General features: G+C 39.6%; 1 protein-coding gene across 4 annotated transcripts in view; it reads left to right on the top strand.

The window, feature by feature from the left end:
* Positions 1-25,107, top strand: part of ANO10 (anoctamin 10) — a 228,752-nt gene that overhangs the window by 140,252 nt on the left and 63,393 nt on the right. The gene's annotated exons all lie outside the window — the stretch shown is intronic.

Here is a 25,107-nt window from a genome sequence, read left to right as displayed (position 1 = left end):
TTTATTATATTTGCTCTTTGTTTCTTTTTCCCCTTTTATTTCTGCCTTCCCTAATTTTACTTAAGCATATTACATGATTCAGTTTTATCTTGTCTCTTAGCCTATTAATTATACTTTTTGCAACAATTTTTAATGGTTGCCAGTGAACTTTAAAATGTACATTCCATCAAAATGACCACCTTCAAATAACACTGTACCAGTTCACATATAGTGCAGGTACCTTTCACAAAATAGTTCCAATACTTTCCCCCTGTCCTTATGACATAGCTATCATTCGTTTCACTGGTCCATGTGTTGCAGTCACCCCCAGTGCATTGATCATGTTTTTGCTTTAAATAAGCAGTTATGTTTTAGATCAGTTAAGAATAAGAAAAAAGAGCCTGTGTGGCTTAGTTGGTTAAGTGTCCGACCCCTGATTTCAGCTCAGGTCATGATCTCAGGGTCATGAGTTGAAGCCCCACATCAGGCTCTGTGCTCAGCGTGGAGCCTGCTTGGGATTCTCGCTCTCCCTCTGCTCCCCCTTCTCTCTCTCTCTAAAAAAAAAAAAAAAAAAGTTTTACCTTCGTGTATTCCTTTTCTGACCTACATCATTTTCCTTCTGCCTGAAGAACTTCTTTTAACATGTCTTTCATAGCAGGTCTGGTGGGAATGCATTTTTATTCGTATCTGTTTCTCTTCCGGCCAGCCCCCAGAGTAATAACTTTTAGAAATAAACACTTACAGAAAATTCTTTTCCTTCACTTTGAAAGATAATTTTGCTGCATGTAAACTCTGGTTTGGCAGACAGTTTCTTTCCACACCTTCATAAGCACTTGATGTCATTCTCTTGTACTAGCAAAGCTTCTGCTCTTACTGTTCCCCTGAATGCAAGGTGCTTTCTCCCCTCTGGCTTCTCCCAAGACAATCTCTGGTTTTCTGCAGTTCTGAATGTGATCTGCCTGGGGATAGACTGTTGGCATTTATCTGGTTTGAGGCTTTAGGAGCTTCCTGGATCTTTGACTTGATGTCTGTCATTAATTTTGGAAAGTTCTTAGATATTATTTCTTCAGATATTTCTTGTGCTCCATTCTTTTTTGTTCTCCTTCTGTTATTACAATTATGTATATGTTACACTTTTTACTATTGTCTTATAGTTGTTGAGTATTTTCTTGTTGGCTTTTTTTCATTCTTTGCATTGATTCAGACTGGGAAGTTTCTTTTGACCTATCTTCAGGATTGCTGATTTTCCCCAGCTGTGTCCAGTCAGCTGCCAATCCTATCAAAAGCATTGTTCACTTCTGTTAGAGGTTCTAATTTCTAGTATTCCATTTTGATTGTTTCTTACATTTTCCATCCCTCTCCTTACATTACTCATTTGTTCTTATATTTTGTTTACTTTTATCAGTAGAACCCTTAACAATATTAATCATGGTTATTTTAATTTCCTTGTATGATAATTCCAGAATCTGTTCTGTCTGAGTCTGGTGCTAATGATCTCTTCATCTCTTCAGAGTGTCTTTTTCTTGCCTTATGGCATGTCTTGTAACTTGTTGAAAGCCAGACATGCTGTATCAGGCAGTAGCATCTGAGGTAAATAGGCTTTTGTTGTCATGATTTCTGTTAATCTGGCTGGAAGTTGGGCTATACTTGACATTTATTTTGGCCATAGATACCAGAGGTTTTAAGTTCCTATTGTGTCCTTGTTTTTGTCTTCCTCTTTATGTTGTGTTCCCCTATATTTTCCTCCTTTTTTGGGTATATTTTTTATTGGAGTTCGATTTGCCAACATATACTATAACACCCAGTGCTCATCCCATCACATGTCCCCCTCAGTGCTCATCACCTAGTTACCCCATCCTCCCACCCACCTCCCTTTCCACTACCCATTGTTCATTTCCCAGAGTTAGGAGTCTCTCATGTTTTGTCACCCTCTGATTTTTCCCACTCATTTTCTCTCCTTTCCCCTATAATCAGTTTCACTATTTTTTATATTCCCTGTATGAATGAAACCATATGTTTGTCCTTCTCCAGTTGACTTACTTCACTCAGCATAATACCCTCCAGTTCCATCCACATTAAGGCAAATGGTGGGTATTTGTCATTTCTAATGGCTGAGTAATATCCCATTGTATATATAGACCACATCTTGTTTATCCATTCATCTTTTGATGGACACTGAGGCTTCTTCCACAGTTGGACTATTGTGGACACTGCTGCTAAAAACATTGAGGTGCAGGTGTCTCGATTTTTCACTGCATCTGTACCTTTGGGGTAAATCCCCAGTAGTGCAATTGCTGGGTCCTAGGGTAGCTCTATTTTTAACTCTTTGAGGAACCTCTACACAGTTTTCCAGAGTGGCTGTACCAGTTCACATTCCCCCCAACAGTGCAAGAGGGTTCCCCTTTCTCCACATCCTCTTCAACATTTGTTGTTTCCGTCTTGTTCATTTTTCCCATTCTCACTGGTGTGAAGTGGTATTTCATTGTGGTTTTGATTTGTATTTCCCTTTTGGCAAGTGATGTGGTGCATTTTCTCATGTGCTTGTTGGCCATGTGTATGTCTTCTTTGATGATATTTCTGTTCATGTCTTCTGCCCATTTAATGACTGGATTGTTTGTTTCTTGGGTGTTTAGTTTAATAAGGTCTTTTCAAAAAGATTTTATTTATTTATTCATGAGAGACACACAGAGAGGCAGAGACACAGGCACAGGGAGAAACAGGCTCCATGAAGGGATCCCAATGTGGGTCTTGATCCTGGGACCCCAGGATCATGCCCTAGGCTGAGGGCAGGCACTAAACTGCTGAGCCACCCAGGGATCCCCTAATAAGGTCTTTATAGATATTGGATACTTAGCTCTTTATCTGATATGTCATTTGCAAATATCTTCTCCCATTCTGTAGTTGTCTTTCAGTTTTGTTGACTGTTTCTTTTACTGTGCAGAAGCTCTCTATCCTGATTAAGTCCCAATAGTTCATTTTTGCTTTTGCTTCCCTTGCCTGTATAGATGTAACTTGCAAGACGTTACTGTGGCCAAGTTCAAAAATGGTGTTGCTTGTGTTCTCCTCTAGGATTTTGATGGATTCTTGTCTCACATTTAGATCTTTCAACCATTTTGAATGTATCTTCGTGTATGGTGTAAGTGAATGGTCCAGTCTCATTCTTCTGCACGTGGCTGTCCAATTTTCCTAGCACCATTTATTGAATATACTGCCTTTTTCTAGTGGATATTCTTTCCTGCTTTGTTGAAGATGAGTGGACCATAGACTGGAGGGCCCATTTCTGGGTTCTCTCTTCTGCTCCATTGATCTATCTGTTTTTGTGCCAGTACCACACTGTCTTGATGTTCACAGCTTTGTAGTACAAATTGTTTTGCCCCCTGCTCTGATTTTCTTTTTTAATATTCCCCTGGCTATTTGGGGTCTTTTCTGATTCCACACAAATCTTAAAATAATTTGTTCTAACTCTCTGAAGAAAGTCCATGGTATTTTGATAGGGATTGCATTAAACGTGTACATTGCCCTGGGTAACATTGACATTTTCACAATATTAATTGTGCCAATTCATGAGCATGGAATATTTTTCCATCTCTTTGTGTCTTCCTCAATTTCTTTCAGAAGTGTTCTATAGTTTTTAGGGTATAGATCCTTTACCTCTTTTGTTAGGTTTATTCCTCGGTATCTTGTGCTTTTGGGTGCAATTGTAAATGGGATTGACTCCTTAATTTCTCTTTCTTCACTCTCATTGTTAGTGTATAGAAATGCCACTGATTTCTGGGCATTGATTTTGTATCCTGCCACAGTGCCGAATTGCTGTACGAGTTCTAGCAATCTTGGGGTGGAGTCTTTTGGGTTTTCTATGTACAGTATCATGTCATCTGTGATGAGGGAGAGTTTGACTTCTTCTTGCCAATTTCAGTGCCTTTTATTTCTTTTTGTTGCCTGATTGCTGAGGCTAGGACTTCTAGTACTATGTTGAAAAGCAGTGTTGAGAGTGGACATCCCTGTTGTGTTCCTGATCTTAGGGGAAAGGCTCCCAGTGTTTCCCCATTGAGAAGGATATTTGCTGTGGGCTTTTCGTAGATGGCTTTTAAGATGCTGAGGAATGTTCCCTCTATCCCTACACTCTGAGGAATTTTGATCAGGAATGGATGCTATATTTTGTCAAATGCTTTCTCTGCAACTATTGAGAGGATCTATGGTTCTTGTTTTTTCTCTTGTTGATGTGATCTATCACGTTGATTGTTTTATGAGTGTTGAACCAACCTTGCATCCCGGGGGGATAAATCCCACTTGGTCCTGGTGAATAATCTTCCTACTGTACTGTTGGATCCTATTGGCTAGTATCTTGTTGAGAATTTTTGCATCTGTGTTCATGAGGGACATGGGTCTATAATTCTCCTTTTTGGTGGGGTCTTTGTCTGGTTTTGGAGTTAAGGTGATGCTGGCCTCATATAACGAGTTTGGAAGTATTCCGTCCCTTTCTGTCCTCTGGAGCAGCTTGAGTAGAATAGGTATTATTCTTTCAACGTTTAATAGAATTCCCCTGGGAAGGTATCTGTCTGTCCCTGGACTATTGTGTCTTGGGAGGTTTTTGATGACTGCTTCAATTTCCTCCCTGGTTATTGGCCTGTTCAGTTTTTCTATTTCTTCCTGTTCCAGTTTTGGGAATTTGTGCTTTTCCAGAAATGCATCCATTTCTTCTAGATTGTTTAATTTATTGGTGTATAGTTGCTTATAATATGCTTTTAAAATCATTTATATTTCCTTGGTATTGGTTGTGATCTCCCCTCTTTCATTCATGATTTTATTAATTTGAGTCTTTTCTCTCTTCTTTTTAATAAGGCTGGCTAATGGTTTATCTGTCTTATTAATTCTTTCAAAGAACCAACTCCTGGTTTTGTTGATCTTTTCTACAGTTCTGGTCTCTATTTCATTGAGTTCTGCTTGAATCTTTATTATCTGTCTTCTGCTTGGTGTAGGTTTATTTGCTGTTCTTTCTCCAGTTCCTTTAGGTACCAGGTTAGCTTGTGTATTTGAGTTTTTTCCAATTTTTTGAGAGACGTTTGTATTGCGATATATTTCTCTTTCAGGACTGCTTTTGCTGTATCCCAAAGATTTTGAACAGTCATATCTTCATTTTCATTAGTTTCCATGAATCTTTTTAATTCTTCTCTAATTTTCTGGTTGACCTATTCATCTTTTAGTAGGATGCTCTTTAACCTCCATGTGTTTGTTTCTTCCAAATTTCTTCTTGTGATTGAGTTCTAGTTTCAAAGCATTGTGGTCTGAAAATATGCAGGAGATAATCCCAATCTTTTGGTATCAGTTGAGACCTGATTTGTGACCCAGTATGTGGTCTATTCTGGAGAAAGTTCCATGTGCACTTGAGAAGAATGTGTATTCAGTTGTGTTCAGAAGCAAAATTCTATATGTATCTGTGAAATCCATCTGGCCCAGTGTATCATTTAAAGCCCTTGTTTCTTTGGTGATGCTGTGCTTAGAAGATCTATCTGTCATTTGCAGAAAGTGCCTTGTTGAAGTCTCCTACTATTTAATCTATTATTATCTAAGTATGTCTTTACTTTGGTTATTAATTGATTGATACACTTGGCAGCTCCCACATTAGGGGCATAAATAATCATGATTGTTAGGTCTTCTTTTTGGATAGACCCTTTAAGTATGATATAGTGTCCCTCTTCATGTCTTACTACAGTCTTTGGGATAAACTTTAATTTATCTGATATGAGGATTGCTACCCCAGCTTTCTTTTGAGGACCATTTGAATGGTAAATGGTTTTCCAACCTTTCATTTTCAGGCTGGAGGTGTCCTTAGGTCTAAAATGAGTCTCTTGTAGATAGCAAATAGATGGATCTTGCTTTTTTATCCAGTCTGATACCCTGAGTCTTTTTTTAAATTTTATTTATTTATTCATGAAAGACACACAGAGAGAGGCAGAGGCACAGGCAGAGGGAGAAGCAGGCTCCATCTAGGGAGACTGATGTGGGACTCGACTCCAGGACTCCAGGATCACGCCTTGGGCCAAATGCCGGTGTTAAACCACTGAGCCACCCAGAGATCACCACCCAGTGCTTTAGATGGGATCATTTAGCCCATTCACGGTCATAACTATTGAAAGATATGAATTTAGTGTCATCATAATACCTATTCAGTCCCTGTTTTTGTGGATTATTTCATTGGGCTTCCTCTTTCTTTTACAGGGTCCCCCGTAATGTTTCTTGCAGAGCTGGTTTGGTGGTCACATATTCTTTCAGTTTCTGTCTATCTTGAAGCTCTTTATCTCTCCTTCTGAATGACAGCCTTGCTGGATAAAGTATTCTTGGCTGCATGTTCTTCTCATTTAGAACCCTGTATATATCATGCCAGCCCTGTCCTGCCAGGTTTCTGTGGAGAGGTATACTGTTAATCTACTATTTCTCCCCATATAAGTTAAGAATCTGTTGTCTCTCACTGCTTTAAGAATTTTCTCTTTATCTTTGGAATTTGCAAGTTTCACTATTAAATACCAAGGTGTTGGATGGTTTTTATTGATTTTAAGGGGGACCTCTCTGTCTCCTGGATCTGAATGCCTGTTTCCTTCCCCAAATTAGGGAAGTCCTCAGCTATGATTTGTGTAAATATGCTTTCTGGCCCTCTGGTGCTCTTGATGCTTTCTGGAACCTCAATTATATGTACATTCTTCCTTCTGAGGCGAACATTTGTTTCCCTTAACCTTTCCTTATGGTCTTTTGATTTTCTCTTTTTTCCTCAGCTTCCTTCCTTGCCATCAACTTGTCTTCTATGTCACTCACTCTTTCTTCCACCTCATTAACCCTTGTTGTTAGGACCTCCAGCTTGGATTGCATCTCTTTTAATTGATTTTTAGTTTCAGCCTGATTAGATCTAAATTCTGCAGTCATAACATCTCTTGAATCCTTTATGCTTTTTTCCACAGCCACCAGTAGCTTTATAATTGTGCTCCTGAATTGGCTTTTTGATATCAAATTGTAATCCATATTCTATAACTCTGTGGCAGAGAGTACTGTTTCTGATTCTTTTGTGGTGAGTTCTTCCTTCTAGTCATTTTGTTCAGTGCAGAGTGGCTGTATGAGTGGGCTGAGTCAAGAATATCAAGCACGACCTAAGTAAATTTCACCCTAGATGATTCAGAGAGGTCAGAGACCAGAAAATGAAAACAAAGATCAGAATGAAATAAAATAAAAGGACCACTAAAGCGAAAATCAAATTTTAAAACAAAGTAGTAAAAAATTAAAGGCCAGGAATCCCAAAGAAGAAGAAAAAAAAAAAGAAAAAAGAAGATTAAAAAGCAAAAGTAAAGAGGAAGAAAAAGAAAAAAAGGAAAGAAAAGAGGGGGACTGGGAGATGGTGGTGGTGACAAAGTTCCATTGGAGGGAGAATGTAGTCTTGCCTGAGGGGCCCTAGAGGGTGATCCTCCTGGTTCTGAGTGTATTATGTTCTGTATGTTAAAAGATGCTCAGTCCCAAATTTATAGAAACCAGAAATATTTGTAGAGAGTCCCAACATTAGCCACCAAAACATAAATGAGGTGGGGGGGAGGTGGGGTGGGCAGAATGGAATGAGGAAATCTCACAGAATGAACCAGCACTGTATTCCACTTGGTTCTGGGTGTATTCTGGTCATGTTTTAGAAGGTATTAACTTCTGCCATTGTAGAACAAAATGAGGCAGAGAAAACAAAAAAACACAAAACAAAGAAAACATATCTCGTATATCTCCCAAAATTAAATTGAAGGGAATCTAGAAGTGGAAAATATATCTTGCTAGAAGCGAAAACCCTTCTCTCTAGCGTTCCAGCTGTTCTCTCTTTAAATCTCAGGTCAAAATCGTAGGTGTTCAGGATGATTTGAAAGTTATCCAGGTATGTTGGTGGTGCCAGGTGAGTTGAGGACCCCTACTCCTCCGCCATCTTGCCCCGCCTCTCCCCTATATTTCTCTCCTCAGAGAAAGTGTGTCTTGGAGCTCTTTTAATTGTAATGCACTATTATACTGGAGCCCTGTTGGAGTGTGTTAGGTGTTGAGGATGGAACGAACTCTCTGATGTTCAGATCAACCGTCAGTCTTTAGGTGAGGCAGTGTTTCAGGAGAATGGCCTCCAGAAGTGTTCTTACATGAGTTCTGCCCCTTCCCCCTACTCCCTTGCCTGGCTGCAGTGCTGGAGACTACTTCCTTCACACCCTGACCCCTGTTCTCTCTGTTTTGTTCTTGTTTTTGTTTTTCCCTGTGTGAGACAGGAAGGCTGGAGAAGGCAGGGGTGGGGAAGAATTTCCTTACTGCCACTGGAAACAGAGTCTAGAATTTGTCTTGGCAAAGTCCTTCCTTTGCCAGGAGTAAGGAGAGTAAGCTATTTTTTATATGGAGAAGCCATAAACAGTATTTCATAATGCGTACTCTTCCTTTCTCCCTGTAAGATCTGTGAGGCAATCTTATATTCTTAACATGGGAACCTGGTTAGATTCCTGGAGGGAATGCCTATGAAAGTATGGGGACCCTAGCACTGCACAGCATGGTTTCTCACTCATGCTGGTCATGCTCAGCCACCAGCAATTCATCAAAATCACCTTTTAAGTATTACTATTAGGTTATGGCTCTAGCAGTTTCCATTCCAAGTAAGTAGATCTTGGTTGCTATAGTTCTCTGGATACATCTGTCTCCCCAGATTTTGGGTTGTAGTTCACCCTCAGTTCTTCAACAGGTCCAAGAAAAGTAGTTGATCTTCTATTTGTCCAGTGTTTTCTTGTATTGACAGGAGTGATAACGTCCAAGCTTTCTTTACATGTTGGAGCTAAAACCGGAAGTGCTCAAAAATCTTTGTTGAAGAGATATTATTTGGTTCTATATAAATATGCCCGTTACCAACATAGTAAAGCATATATTCAGTAGTAAATTTGCTAAGTTTTGTTTTATGGAAAGATGAAGCAAATGTTTCAGTATAGGCAAACTATTCGCTCAGTGACAGCAGCAGAAGGGTCCACTGTGGAATAGACAGAAATCTGGTGCCCTTCAATACCCCTGGTCTTTCTGGCTCCTCTTCTCTGCAGAGTAGATTGTCCCGTAATAATGGGCCCGGGGCTCAGCTGACTCTCTGCCACCTGCCACCCAGTTAATCAGCTGATACCTCTGGTATAGTTTGATGAGATGTAAAGTCCATTGTTCCCTGGTACAAGTTCTCAACTTAGAATCATATTTTGGTAAGGAACATTTGTCTAGAAGCATTTCTCCTAAAACTGCTGTTAGTGACATTGTGGCCTTTGGCAGAACATTTATATATGCAGATGACCAGTACTGACTGGTTTAATTGGAGGCTCCATTGAAGGACACTAACATTCTTCACAATAATTTCTTTTTTCAAAAGAATGCCTGATTAGTTAAATAGCTGCCACTAAAGTTTAGATGCCCAAACTGAGCTAAAGGTGGTCAAAAACCAAGTTGAGGGATCCCTGGGTGGCGCAGCGGTTTAGCGCCTGCCTTTGGCCCAGGTCACGATCCTGGAGACCCAGGATCGAATCCCACGTCGGGCTCCCGGTGCATGGAGCCTGCTTCTCCCTCTGCCTATGTCTCTGTCTCTCTCTCTGTCTCTCTCTGTGTGACTATCATAAATAATAAATAAAAATTAAAAAAAAACCAAGTTGACAAAATAGTAACATAGTAACTTTAGAAATTAGCATTTCTGTATATCGTCAGGTGTCACAGTGGGAAACAAGGCTCACTGACTTGCACAGTGTCCTGCTGTCTGTGCAGCCTGCCTGGCTCCCAAGCTTGTGCTTTCCCATCCACAGTGTCTTCACAGAGTGCTGCTGGGAAGGTAGCAGTAGGGGGCCCACAGCAATGTGTGGAGTGAAGAACCTAGAATGTTGCTCTCAACCCTGATGTATGGTCCCTGAAGGTCACTTTCTTGCCCTCAGAGTGATTAACTTTTATTTGAAGTCTTTCCCCCAGATTCTTACAGCTCTAAAATCTCTGCATTCCTGATGGGGCAAGAGGCATTCCTGTCTACTAAGTGGAAGATAGGAATGGAAGCTCTTAGCCACCATTTCCTTCTCGACATGTCAGCTGGTCTTCCCTTCAGCTGTGTAGCAAGGAGTAAGCGGGGAGGACGCTCCAGAGGAGGAAACACAAGCCTGGCAGGGATGGGATAGAAGCAGCAGCCCCTCGAGGGGGCACATTTCAGAGGCCAGGTCCACAGAGGGCTGTGGTAGATTGAAGCTGGTCCAAAGCAGGCAGGTAGAACTGAGAAGATGGGATAGAGGTTTTTGCCCAGTAGTGTCAAAGAAATGCCAGGTAGCCTTACTTCATGGTTGGTACTTGAGGAAGTGTCATTAAACATGAGTGGTTCTCACTTAGTTCTGTAATAACCAAATTGTTTCCATGACCACAGCATCTACATTAGAAGGAAAAGAACAACAAAACTAGAAGGAAAACAGAAGATTAAGAGGGAAGGAGATGAAGTCTGTGAACAAAGAGCCATCCTGAGATCACAGCTTTATGTCATATGTACCATAAGGCATGAATACATACTGTTGTCACCACCATGAGAATAGCTCTCCTCCTGTCTTGTACCTGTAGCTTGGGATCCTCACTGCCATTGGGCCTTGAGCCTTTCTTTTTTCCAACTTCAAAGATTCTTCCAGTGTCCACCATGCCTGTATATTTCTGTTTTGTGAGGCCAGTTTACCGGGACTACATCTTAAAAGGAACAGTAATTCTGTTTCCTGCAAGACTTCACATGTGGAATCTGTTGAGCCCTACCTTCCTCACCCTCTGTCATTGACCAGGCAAGCATTAGGCAGGTGACTGCCTTGCACTCTGGTAGAGCCACTATCCTCACATGACCCTTAGAATGTACCATGACTGCCCTTTGTGACTAATGATTTAGAGGCTGCAAATGTGTGTTTCTTCAGCATGATTTAAATTCTCACTTGATTGTCCAATTTAAGTAAATGAATTAAGTATATAGTGAAACAAAACCACAATCTTTGGGTATCACTTTGCTTGTAGGCCTTAGAAAACATTTCACAAGCACACAGTTATTAAGTGATGCTTGTTTTTTTTCCTTGTTGAGTAATCAAAATAATTGTTGGAAAAACAAAAACTCCAAATAAAACATAACCTCCTACAGATTGCACTTGCTTTCACCATCATCAAATCTGGCCTAGAAACTGCTTTCTGCATGAAATGTGGCTCTGAATGGGAAGAGAACAAGTTTTGCACGTGTAAATTGCTTAAACACTGCATAGAACGAGCTCTTGGATGACACAAGGATTGCCAGGGACTTGAAAGCCAGCTTCCACAGCCCTGTGACAAATAACAGTGCCATCACTTAAGGTGATAAGGCTCCTATGGAGGTTATATTTTAAAAGGGAAGAGCTGATGAGACATTCAGCTTAATTTACTTGTAACCCTTTAATTCCTTCTATTCATTTGGTCTAATTTATATTAGTTCTCCTAAGTGGTAAGATAGGAAAAGAGGAGGTAAAAAATTTTTTTTTGTTTTTATTATAATCAGATTCTCTTCTCTGTCTCATTATTTTAATCAGCTCTCCTAAAATTTTTCCATTGCTTTTCCCCCAATACACTTCTTTTAGATTCCAGCCTTCCACTAACCTTTTAACTATTCACTATCATGTGACTGATCTTAAGAAATAGCTCATGAAGACAAGCCAAAGGCCCAGGCTCTTTGTGATGATGTTGACTCCCTGTTATACCCTATGTGCATCTTCACTGCACCAACATGGACCTTGGTTGGGAACATAATGTGCTGTTATCACAGGTGCTACCCTGCCCCCATCTCTCAGGGTCCCACCAGGTGTTAGGAACTGAAGACACTGTACAAGAAGTCTCCCTTGAAACTACAGAGAATATTCCAATTCGTTGTGTTACTGAGACAAAGATTTTTTTATGCTTTCTCATCCATTTGCATGGAGTATCTTTTTTACATCTTTTCACTTTTATGTGTGTCCTTAATTCTAAGGTGAGTCTTTTGTAGATAGCATATGGTTGGATCTTGTGTTTTTTTTTTTTAATCCATTTAGCTGCTCTGTGTTGTTTGATTGGAGAGTTTAAGCTATTTACATTTAAAGTAATTACTCAATGTAGCAAAACTTCTGTTGCCATTTTGTTGTTTTCTGTATATCAGTTATTTTGTTCCCCTTTTCCTCTCTTGATGCCTTTCAGTTGTGTTTCATTGTTTTTTTTTTGTAGTGACTTGCTTTGATTCTTATTTCTTTTTTGGATATCTTCTATAGGTAGTTCTTCTATAGGTATACCATAGTGGGTATGTAAAACATCTTATAACAGTCTATCTTAAACTGATAAAAGTTTAGTCACATGCAAAATCTTTATTCTCTTACACATCTCCTCAGTTTTATGTTATTGATGTCACAAATTACATCTTTTTAGGGTCAGTTTTTCAAGATTTTATATAGTGTATTTGCTCACACAGTTTTATAGTTTTTTGTATGCTTTTATCCTTTAGTTGTACATCAGAATTAAAAATGATGTACACACTGCCACTATAGTAATACAAGATTCTGTTTGTATTTACCTTCACCAGGGAACATATATTACATATGCTTTTGTGTAGCATCCTTTATTTCAACATGATGGATTCCCTTTAGCATTTCTTGTAAGGTAGATCTGGTGGTTATGAACTCTCTTAGCTTTTGTTTCTCTGGAAGGGTATTTCTCCTTCACTTTTGAAGGACAGTTTTGCTGAATATAGTATTCCTGGTTGGCAGGATTATTCTTTCAGCACATTGAATATATCATCTTACTTCCTTCTGGCTTGTATTATTTCTTCTAAGAAACCCTCTAATAATCTTATAGAAGCTCCCATGTAGGTGATGCAGCACTTGTGTCTGCTGCTTTCAGGATTCTCTTTTTCTTTCAACAGTTTGATTACATTATGTCTCAATGTAGGCCTGTTTGGGTTTATCCTAGTTGGAATCTTTCAAGCTTCTTGAATTTGTATGTCCATTTACTTTCTCTCAGACTTGCAACTCTTTGGCTGTAATTTTTTTCAAATAAGCTCTCTGACATTTAATCTCTTCTCTTTCCGAGACTCCCAGAATGCATATATTGGTCTGCTTGTTGATGTACCTTAAGTCCCTTAGGCTTTCTTCATTTTTCCTTATCCCTCCCCCCGCCTTTTTTTTTTTTTTTTTGGCTCCTCTGACTGGATAGTTTCAAATGACCTCTCTTCAGGCTTCCTGATTCTTCTACTTGAACAAGTCAGCTGTTGAACCCATCTAGTGAATTTCTTGATTGCTGAATTATCCAGCTTCAGAATTTGTTTGGTTCTTTTATAATTTCTATCTCTTTGTTGAATTCTCATTTTGTTCATACATCATTTTCTGATTTAATTTGGTTTTCTGTGTTCTTGTAGCCCATTGAGTTTCTTCAGGTTAATTATTTTGAATTATTTGTAAGGTTAATTTATAGATCTCTGTTTCTTTAGGGTCAGTTTTTCAAGATTTACTATTTTCCTTTGATTGTGCCATGTGTCCCTGTTTCTTCAGATGGTGTATTATTTTTTGCTGAGTTTTTTTTGCATTTAAAAAAATAGCCACCTCTCCCACTCTCTGGAGGTTTCCCAAACCTTTTCTGGGAATATGTCTTCTCTGAACTTGTGCATGTAATTTCCCAATTGGGGAGGTTGTCATTTTCATTTTCAGGAGTTTGTAATCTCTTGCTCCCTCCACTGTCTGTCTGCAGTACTGCAGGCTCTTTGGTACTTCAGTATGCCACCAAGCTCATGTTGTTCTTAGTGGCTCCCAGGCATCCAAAGCATGTCAGATCCTCTCAGCACTCTGAGTCTACTGAGATAGAAATCAGTCCCTGGAGCAGTCCCCTGAAAAGCTGAAACATTGAATGTACATTGTACTCTTCTCCTCTCCTAAGGGAGGAGCCATGAATTGGGTATTTTCTCCCAATTGTGCTGAGTTGTGCCAGCTTGAAGAAAGAGCTCTTGCAGTGAAATCTAATGGCTTTTCTTACATATTCCAAAGTCACTGTTCTTGGCTTTGTGCTTGCCTGGAGTACTGCAGCTTCTTAACTGGTTTCTGGAGTTCTCCTAAAGGCTTTTTGGACTGTATATTGCTGTAAAGTCTATGTCTCTTTTGGGGGAACAAGGTTTGGGCTTTTGACATCACTCTGGCCTCTTAAGTATTTAGTAGGAGCCTGGTATGACTGTGGGCTTGGCTTTCTCTCTTGGGCCTAGCAGCCCCACACAAAATGCTTTCCCAGATGATCACATGCTTACTTTAAAGGGGAAGTCACTGGCTTTAGTGCAAGAGTAGAACCTGCAAGTCACTTTCTTAGAGTAAGAAAGGGCTCCCTATGGCCCTCATTTTTCTGAAGGCAAGTTTTTAGTACATTCACTTTGGTGTTGACTCACTGGCCCAATCCTTTCCTTTTGTGGGATTGAATCTGACATTGGCCTCTCTCTGAGTCTTCTTTTGGAAGACCTGCCTTTATGTCAGGAAATATTCTAGACTTTCTACTCCATCAGTCCTATATTCGGATTTCTGGCAAAAATTCTCTTTGTTCCTAGTCTCATTCTTTTTAGAGTATATATTTCTGTCATTTCAGGAGACTCCAGGGAGGCAGAAGAATAGATGTATCTACCATCTTAAAACGAAAATCCCTGAGGTTTTTTTCATGTTCTTTTTAAATTGTTAATGAGGTATAATTGACTTATAACATTATATTAGGGGATCCCTGGGTGGCTCAACAGTTTAGTGCCTGCCTTTGGCCCAGGGTGTGATCCTGGAATCCTGGGATTGAGTCCCACATCAGGCTCCCTGCATGGAGCCTGCTTCTCCCTCTGCCTGTGTCTCAGCCTCTCTCTCTGTGTGTGTCATGAATAAATAAATAAAATCTTTTTTAAAAAGTAAAATTCAGTGGAAAAAAATAAAATTATATTAGTTTCAAGGGTGCAATATAGTGATTTGACATTTGTATACACTACAAAATGGTCACTGTAATAAATCTAGTTACCATCTTTCACCTTACAAAGTTAGTATTTTGTTAAAGATTTATTTGTTTATTTTAGAGAGAGAGCACACGCCTGAGTACAGAGCCTGACTCAGGGCTTGATCCTAGAACCCTAAGATCATGACCTGAACTGAAATCAAGAGTCAGCCACTTAACCAACTGAACCACCCAGGCGCCCTCAAAGTTAATATAATTGGCTATATTCCCTGTGCTGTACATTCCATTCCTGTGTCTTATTTATTTTACAACTGGAAGTTTGTATTTCTTAATCCCCTTCACCCATTGCAACCCACCAAGCTGCCTTCCCTCTGGCAACCCACAGATCTGGGTTTTGTTCTATTGTTTTGTTTTTTAGATTCCATATATAAGTGTAATCAGGCAGTACATGCCTTTCTCTAACTTATTCCACTTAGCATAATGTGTTCAAGGTCCATCCTTATTGTTGCAAGTGGCAGGATTCTATTCTTTTTTTTATGGCTGGAAAGTAGTCCATTCACCCATTGATGGACGCTTAGGTTGTTTCCATATCTTGACTATTATAAATAATGCTGCAGTGAACATATAGGTTCATATATCTTTTCAAATTTGTGTTTGCATTTTCTTCAGGTAGATGTACAGTAGTGGGATTGCTGGGTCATATGGTAGCTCTATTCTTTATTTCTTGAGGACCCTCCATACTGTTTTCCATAATGGCTGCACCAGTTTACATTTCCATCAACACTGCACAGAGATTCCCTTTTCTCCACATCCTTGCCAATGCTTGTTATTTCTTGTCATTTTGATAATAGTCATTCTGGTAGGTATGGGGTTATAATCTCATTGTGGTATTAATTTGCATTTCCCTGATGATTAGTGGTGTTGAGCATCTTTTCATGTGCCTATTGGCCTCTGTAGGTCTTCTTTGGAAAAATGTTTCTGTCCATATTATAATTAAATGGTTTGTGGGGCTTTTTTGTTACTGAGTTCTTTATATATTTTGGAGCTTACCACCTAGGTTTTCTTCTGGGAGCTTTACAGTTTTATGGAGTTTTAAATCCATTTTGAGTTAATTTTTACATATATTGTAAGATAGTGGTCCAGTTTCACTCTTTTGCATATAGCTCTCCAGTTTTCCCATAACCTTTTCCTTTCCCTATTGTATGTTTTTGCTTCCTTTGTCATAAATTAATTGACCATATATGCATGTGTTTATTTCAGAGCTCTCTATTCTGTTTCATTTATGTCAATACTATGCTGTTTGAGTACTCTTTGTACTGAAGTTTGAAATCAGGGAGTGTGTGGCCTCTAATTGTGTTCTCTTTCAGGATTGTTTTGGCTATTGAGGCCTTATGTGGTTCCATGAAAATTATAGAATTATTCATTCTAGTTCTAGAATTTTGATAGGGATTGCATTGAATCTGTAGATTACTTTGGGCAGTATGGGCACTTTAATAATACTAATTCTTCCAGTCTATGAATTCAGAATATCTTTCCATTAATTTCTATCTTCTTCAGTTTGTCAATATCTTACAGTTTTCATAGTACATATCTATAGTTTCATAGAGTCTTTTACCTCTTTGGCCAAATTTGTACTTAGGTATTTTATTCTTTCTTGATGCGGTTGTAAATGGGATTGTTTTCTTGATTTCTCTTTCTGATAACTTGTTATTAGAGTATACAAATGGAACAGATTTTTGAATAATCTTTTATCTGCAAATTTATGGAATCCATTTATTCTAACAGTTTTTTGGATTTTCTGTATATATAACATCATGTCATCTGCAAATAATGACAGTTTCACTTACTCCTTTCCAATTTACATCCCTTTTATTTCTTTTTCTTAACTAATTACTGTGGATAGGACTTCCAGTACTGTATTAAATAAAAGTGGGAATAGTGGACATTTTTGTCTTCATTCCTGATCTTAAAAGCTTTCAACTTTTCACCATTGAGTATGATGCCTGTTGTGGATTTGTTATATATGGCCTTTATTATGTTAAGGAAATGTACATTTCCTTTATACTCACTTTGTTAGGAATTTTTATGATAATTAGATGTTAGATTTCGTTAAATGCTTTTACTGCATCTATTGAGATGATCATAAGATTTTATCATTCATTTTGTTAATGTAGTACTGATTAGTGTACAATTGTTGAATCATCCTTTCATTCCTGGAATAAATCCCACTTGATCATGGTGTATGATCCTTTTAATGTGTCTTAAATTCAGTTTGCTAATATTTTGTTGGTGGGAAAGTTTGCATCTATTTTTATCGCCAGCCTGTAATTTTCTTTTTTTGTGATGTTCTTGTCTGGTTTCGGGAGCAGGGTAATGCTGGTGTCATAGAATGAGGAAGGCTTTCTCTATTCTTCCGTGTTTTGGATGAGCTTGAAATGGATAGGTGTTAAATCTTACTTGAATGTTTGGTAGAATTCACCAGTAGAGCCATTTGACTCTGGGCTGTTATTTTTGGGGAGCTATCTGATTATTTATTCAACTCCTTATTAGTAATCTATTCAGACTTTCTATTCATGATTCAGTCTGGAAGATTTTATGTTTCTAGGAATGTATCCATTATTTCTAAATTGTTCAACTTGTTAGCCTGTAATTGTTCCTAGTAATCTGCTATGATCCTTTATATTTCTGTGGTATCAGTTGTAACTTCTACTTCATTGCTGATTTTATTTATTTGAGTCCTCTCTTTTTTTTTCTTGATGAATCTAGCTAAAGATTAGTTAATACTATTTTTCTTTTCAAGGAACCCGCTCTTAGCTTCATTAATCTTTTCTGATTGTAGTCTCTATATCATTTATTTCCACTCCAATCCATTATTTCCTTTTTTCTACCAACTTTGGGCTTTTTTTTTTTTTTCCTTTTTCTAGTTCCTTTAGAGTTTAAAGTTAAACAGTTAATTTGAATATCTCTTGTTTCTTGGGGGCAGGCCTCTATTTGCTGTGAACTTCCCTCTTAGAACTGTTTTTGCTGGAACCCATAGATTTTGGTATGTTGTATTTCTGTTTTCCTGAGGTTTTTTCTTAAGGATCTAATTCCATAATTTTTAAAATCTTGGATCCATTAATCATTTATTAATTGGCATTTGGCATATAATTTGGTAATCAGCAGAGGATGCTTTTTGGGAGTTTCTTTTATTCAGTAGTGACGGGGCTCTGAATGGGGAGCGGTAGCATGGCTGACATTCCGATGTAGAGATCAAATTAGCTTTCCAGAATTCTAAGGACTCATCTCTAATTTGCATTTTGTATTTCATAAGAGATGAGGTTGGGGACATGCTGCTACAAACACAGCTGCTACTGTCAATCGTGTCATAGTTTCTAGTTTTTGTAAAATAAAAAGGTTCTGCTCACACTCTCTGCACCTGCCACAAGACTCCCAAGAGCTTGACCCGCCCTGTGGTGACCAGAGGTGGGTGGCACTGATGGCAGGGTAGGCAGTACTGTACTCTGGCACTGGAAAACACTTAGCTCTGAATGCTAATGTTCTCTGGTCTTGTCCTTTTCTTCTTTCTAAAGACACCCTATAATCATTACTTGAAGCATATTGTTATGGGAAGCCAACTTCTTTGTATTTATCACTTTTAAAATTCTGCCCATCTTCCACCCACCCCCCACTGTTTTTTTTCTTCTTTACTTTGGATAAAATTTTGTGAGCTTTACTTTAAAAGATTGTCAATGAAAGAAGAATCACAATCATGCCCATAAAATGTCTTCTCTTTTCATAGACAGGCTATGAAAAGCCAGCCCAACTATTCATCTTTTAATATGTTTTTCTTCAAATCTGACTAGATTCACATTTTGTCTTAGGTTCACTTTTATTTATGAAAACAAGTAGAAATAGCTAAAATGACTCTTACAATTTTTTTTTCTCAGTTCAGTTAGCATAAAACAGTTCCCAGCCTTGAAACAGATTTGCTGTAGGGAAAATATAAACATTTTAAAAATTGATTTTTTTTTTTGAAACATGGTACTGTAACTGTTATTTAGGTTTCCAGGCTAGCCCACAAAAGCATACTTAAAAATTTTTTTTAAATTTAAATTAAAATTTTTTAAACTTTTTTTTTAATAATAAAAATAAAGCATACTTAACCCATCAACTTGAACCCTGGATCCTGACTAAAAGAGACCAGTAAAGAGAAAGCGGTGGAGGATGGATGTCTAATTTATCCTTTCCTGAGCATCGAGACAGTGTTATTTCCTTTCTTCTCCTCTTTACTTCTCTTCCTCAAAGCCAGTACCCCACTCCTGAAGCTGCTGTGACATTTCCCCACTACTTGTGAGCCCTCAAGAGTATTGGGGATGGGTGGAGGACGGAGTTTGCTAGCACCAACTAATTGAATTAATTGACAGTTATTACCGGTGAATGGTAATGCTCCTTCACCTACCCAGGGGTATGTTAAACCAATAAACCTGAAATTGGTGGAACTTCTGGGGAGTGTCACAGAGTAGTGTGGGGTGAGGGGTTGGATCAGTGTGATAGAAGATTTGAGGAGGGAAGGAAGTGGTGGAAGAAGGCTACCATCTAGACAGTCTGGCTGTAAGTGCTCTACATATTTGCAGAATGAATGAATGCAAAGTGACAGCCTTCACCAACTTATTTTATTCTTGGACCTCATATTGAAAGCCAGACTTCCTGGGCTGCAAGTTATCCTGTTTTGGTCTGTTTACTGGACATACGGCAGTTACAGTGAAGTGGGGTAAGGAACTTTGGCAGATGTAATACATTTAAGTGAGTGTTGAATCACAGCCCTCTGAGGAGCTTCCTGGGTAAAATCTGAGCTGGCCCCTGAGTGCGGAGGGCAGGGAGAGATGGAATAAAGGGACTGGCCACTCCACGTTGGTGGGCAGCAGATTTAATAGCGAAGGGAACTTACATACGAGGCTTGTCTCGGGTGGCAGCAAGACAAATGGATCCCTGCACCTGCCCACAACATCTTAAAAGTTTATAGCAAGGCCTTAAATGGGTTCAGACGTGGATACCATGCAGGTGTTCTCAATACCACATCACCATCTCAAGGCTGTGTCCTTGTAGCAGCTTCTGGAAGCAGAAAAGGCAAGCCTCATTCTCACTTTCCAAGGATGGGGGGAAAGGTGAGCAGCCTCCAGTTACCTAGGTCCAGCTCACAGGTCCACTAGTGGTCATGTCTTCTCAATGACCTTCTCTAACTATGAGGAATCCTTGTGTTCTTTCTCACAGAAGTGCTTTCCCCCCATTATAAAAGTAATGCATGACATGCACCACTATTTTTACAGCAGCATTATTTATAGAGCAAGGCCAAGTGTCCATTGATGAATGAATGGATAAAGATGTGGTATATACATACAATGGGCTGTCAGCCATAAAAAAGAATGAAATCTTGCCATTTGCAACAACACAGAGCTAAAGAGTATGATGCTAAGCGAAGTAAGTCAGCCAGAGAAAGACAAATACCATATGATCTCACTTATATGTGGAATATAAGAAACAAAACAAATGAGCAAAGGAGGGAAAAAAAACAAACCAAGAAACACTCAACTATAGAGAACTAATGGTCACCAGAGGGAAGGGGCGGGTGAAAGGATGGGTAAGGTGATGGGGATTAAGGAGGGCACTTGTGATGAGCACAGAGTGTTGTATGAAAGTGTTGAATCATTGTATTGTACACCTGAAACTAATATAACACTGATGTTAACTGGAATTAAAAACTGAAAAAAAAAAATGTTGGGAAAAAAAAGTAATGCGTGTTTGTTAGAGCCTAAAGATAAAGAGATTGCCTGTATTGCCCCAACTATCCAAAGAAAACATTGCCAAGATGCTGATATATTTTCTCCTAAATCTAGTTAATAAAATTGGCTTTTTTTTTTTTCCTGCTTAAGACACTTTTTTTTTTTTTTTTTTCTGCCAAAGATTAGGAGGATCTGTTTCGAGGAAAGGATACTTAGTGATGGTTTAAGATTAGGTCTCTAAAAGAAAAATGGGAACACTGTGGGATTCTCACCTGTCCTTCCTCATTTTAAGTCTGCGTTGTATATTCTGAACAATAAATTTCTTTTAAATTCTTCTCTTCTTTAAAATCAGTGCCCCCAATGCCTTTGTTTCCCCAGGTCGACTCCCCCTCAGTGTGACAATGTCAGACCATGGTGAAGACCCTGCCTTGCACGGTGGCCTGGTCCATACCCTAGACTTTTCCTTCCAGGGTCTTCATCTTTTACCATTCAAGGCTTAGACTTTTAAACCAAAACACCTGGCTAGGCCAGGTCTCCCTTCCAGCTACTACCTCAGCTTTTACTCTCCCTCCTTCCACTTTCTGAACCCTGTTTGTGGTCCACCTTTCTCCAGCCTTGCTTCCCAGGCCCTTCTCAGCCCACTTTGTCTTACTTCTGTGACTTCCACTCAGCTGAAAACACTCCCACCAATTACCAAAAGCCTCTCCCCAGCCTCCACATACTTGACCTTCCAGTGCCCACCTTGAGTGGCTTCTTTCTCTCCCTTTTGCTTCTGTAGCCCCAGAACCTCCCAGATTTTTGCCTTCCTCCATGTGCTGCTTCTCAAGCTACATTTCTGACCTCTCCCTCTGTTCATCACACCTGTTACGTTCCTCCAGTTCTATCCTGTGCCATCTTCTTGCCTCATCTCATCTTTTCTCCCTCACTGTGCATCCCGGTGAGTCTCACCCATTCCCATGACATTATGTGCCACTTATGCACATACCCCAGACTCCCAGACATTTGCCCCCAGCCCTGTCATGAATGTGAGGCCTCTCTATCCCAGAGCCTGTTGAGCATCTCTACTTAGACACCTAAAAGTCCATCGCCCACGTAGACCTTCTCCCTCCAGCCTGCTCCTCATTCTGTGCACATCATCATGGAGGAGCCATGGAGGCCTGTCTGGTCCTCTGCTGGTGAACCCTCCATTCATTCCTGGAAGCTCCATCTCATTGATCTCACACACATCAGCTTGCCCTGCTGACCTGCCTGTGCTGCTGTAGCCTCCGCACTTGTCCACTCTCTCTGCCACAAATGGACAAATCTGAGCCCATCATTCCTGTATTGGTACCTCCAGTGCCTCCTCACTCAGCTTCTGTGTCATCCAGTTCCTGGGTGCTCCCATAGGCCCTCTCTCCTCAACCCCACCATTCTTTGGTGCATTTGTTCTCTTTCTGGGAATGCTCCTCCCCTTTCCTAGCCAACTCCTCATCTGAATGTCTCTGCTCAAACATACTTTCTTCAGGAAGTCCTCTTAAAACTCCTGCAAACTGGGATAACTAGCAGTTCCTTGTCCTGTGTATACTGGGCAGTACCAATCACACATGGCATTAAGGGATGGCCTATAATCATGTCCTCCTCTACACTGTGTGCCAGAACACCATCTCGTTCATTATAGAATCCTTCGACATGTGGCCCATGCCTAGCACACTAGACACTGATAAATGTGAGAGGATGGACTTCCCTCTGGCTTTTACGGTGCTAGTAGCAAGCTAAGGAATATTCAGCTGTGTGGAATGAAACGCCGGGACACCTGCACCCCGATGTTTCTAGCAGCAATGTCCACAATAGCCAAACTGTGGAAGGAGCCTCAGTGTCCATCGAAAGATGAATGGATAAAGAAGATGTGCTTTATGTATACAATGGAATATTACTCAGCCATTAGAAATGACAAATACCCACCATTTGCTTCAATGTGGATGGAACTGGAGGGTATTATGCTGAGTGAAGTAAGTCAATCGGAGAAGGACAAACATATGTTCTCATTCATTTGGGGAATATAAATAATAGTGAAAGGGAATATAAGGGAAGGGAGAAGAAATGTGGGAAATATCAGAAAGAGAGACAGAACATAAAGACTCCTAACTCTGGGAAACGAACTAGGGGTGGTAGAAGGGGAGGAGGGCGGGGGTGGGGGTGAATGGGTGACGGGCACTGAGGGAGACACTTGACGGGATGAGCACTGGGTGTTATTCTGTATGTTGGTAAATTGAACACCAATAAAAAATCAATTTATTAAAAAAAAAGAAAAAAGAAAAAAAATTCAGCTGTGTGGTTTGTGTGGAACTCTTCAAGGAGCATAACCCTGAAGGTGTTCAGTAGGAATTTAAAAGCTTAAAATAAGAAGGTCTATTACGAATCTATTTTGCAAATACAGTTCAAAAGAAATGGATTTCTCTACATAGAGGCCTTTAAAAACATTTAATGTAGGGACGCCTGGGTGGCTCAGTGGTTGAGCCTCTGTCTTTGGCTCAGGGCCTGATCCTGGAGTCCCAGGATTAAGTCCCACATCCGGCTCCCTGCATGGAGCCTGCCTCTCCCACTGCCTATGTCCCTGCCTCTTTCTCTCTGTGTCTCTCATGAATAAATAAGTAAAATCTTAAAGAAAAATTAGTATAAAATATTTTAGGAAAACAAACTACAGAGCTACTCATAAAAACTTATTGCTATGGAAGTGTTTTAACTATGTTAAAATGATTTCCTATTTTAACTGATCTTGTCTAATAAACACCAATATTTTTAATTCATGAGGGTTAAGAACATTTTGTATGGCACATATGAGCATTGAGGTCTGTGTAGCAGCCTTGCTCGGTTGCCCAGTAACTGGTCCCAGTTCCCAAAGGAGAGGTGACACATCTTATAGGCACCTTGTATCCAAGGGAAGATCTCAGCAGTGTCTTTTTTCTCCCTGGTTCCCTCCAAGACTCCAAAGAAGAAAAAATGGGTACAGATTTGTTGGGAGAGATGGAGAGAGGCCAGTGACCTGACTCATGGTAGGGCTCTGGAAGTTTGGGAACACCCTATTTTGGAAAACGTGGAAGATTTCTTTTCATCTGTTCATTTCTTCATGTCTTGTCTAGTATTTCCACTGAAGAGGTTAAGTCTTACATAAAATTAAATGTCAGTACTCCCAATAGAATGCAATAAAGATACAGCATACCTTTTTGAGTTGTTTGTTGTTTGTAGATTTTATCCAGGTTCCTGTTCGTTTAATAACTCAATTAGTTCAGACTTACAACAGATGATGTCACCTCATCCATGCTGTTATCTACTAGTTTTCACACTGTAGGTGCTTAATCAGTACCTTCCAGGTGTCTTTGGTCAGAGCAGTCACACTGTGGTGGAGACCGCCTGGCCCTGGCTCACTCCAGATCTCTTGTTAATACCTAGAGTCCCTGGGGCTCTGCCCATTTTCAGGCTTTTGGATTAAATTATTGATTGTTCTGGCATGATGGTGATTTCCTTCATGATTTCATGCTTCTCCCAGAAGATACCCATGTGGTATTCGCACTTCATCCTCCTTTTGAAAATACCACAGTGGGATCCCTGGGTGGCGCAGCGGTTTGGCGCCTGCCTTTGGCCCAGGGCACGATCCTGGAGACCCGGGATCAAATCCCATGTCGGGCTCCCGGTGCATGGAGCCTGCTTCTCCCTCTGCCTATGTCTCTGCCTCTCTCTCTCTGTGTGTGTGACTATCATAAATAAATAAAAATTGAAAAAAAAAAAAGAAAATACCACAGTAAGGGGTTCATTTAGTTTTTTTTAAGCTGTCCTCTTTTTCTGTCAATAATTCAATGTAACATTTCTTAGAGGTTGTTCTAGTTCCTTCACTGATTTTCGAAATATCTTTTAATTATTTCTCACCTTTAAAAATCATCTCACAGCTTTTAGTATTTAGTAATTCATGCTGTCATCAAAGAGGCAGCTTTATTCTTTTCATCGTTCAGACTTGTGTGGGTGTTGATCCTGGATCACAAGATGATACTAGAATTGCAAAAGCATCAATAGGTCAAGGCCATGCATTTGAGGTCCCTTTGGCTTACTCGGTTTTGCAGAGAAAAAAAGCGTAATTATAAACCTTATATCATTATGGTATAGAGAACCTCTGTATGATTTTAGTGTAGAAGAGTTCTAAGCTTCACACGTTCTAATGGATACACTCTATTTCTGTGTACCGGCCCTATAGTATACAGAGTCAGCAGGGTAAGATATTATATTTACAGCCAACCAATTCATCCATATTTATTGATTATCAGAAAGAAACCGCACCAGGCACTTTTGGGGATGTAGAGGATTCAAGGCACCTGGTATTTAAAATGATATACATTTCATTCAGGTAGCATAGCACAGGGAAGATGTT

This window comes from Canis aureus, chromosome 22 (genome assembly GCF_053574225.1).
Source record: "Canis aureus isolate CA01 chromosome 22, VMU_Caureus_v.1.0, whole genome shotgun sequence".
In the NCBI taxonomy this organism is placed as follows: domain Eukaryota; kingdom Metazoa; phylum Chordata; class Mammalia; order Carnivora; family Canidae; genus Canis; species Canis aureus.
This window is presented reverse-complemented; position numbering and strand designations above follow the sequence as displayed.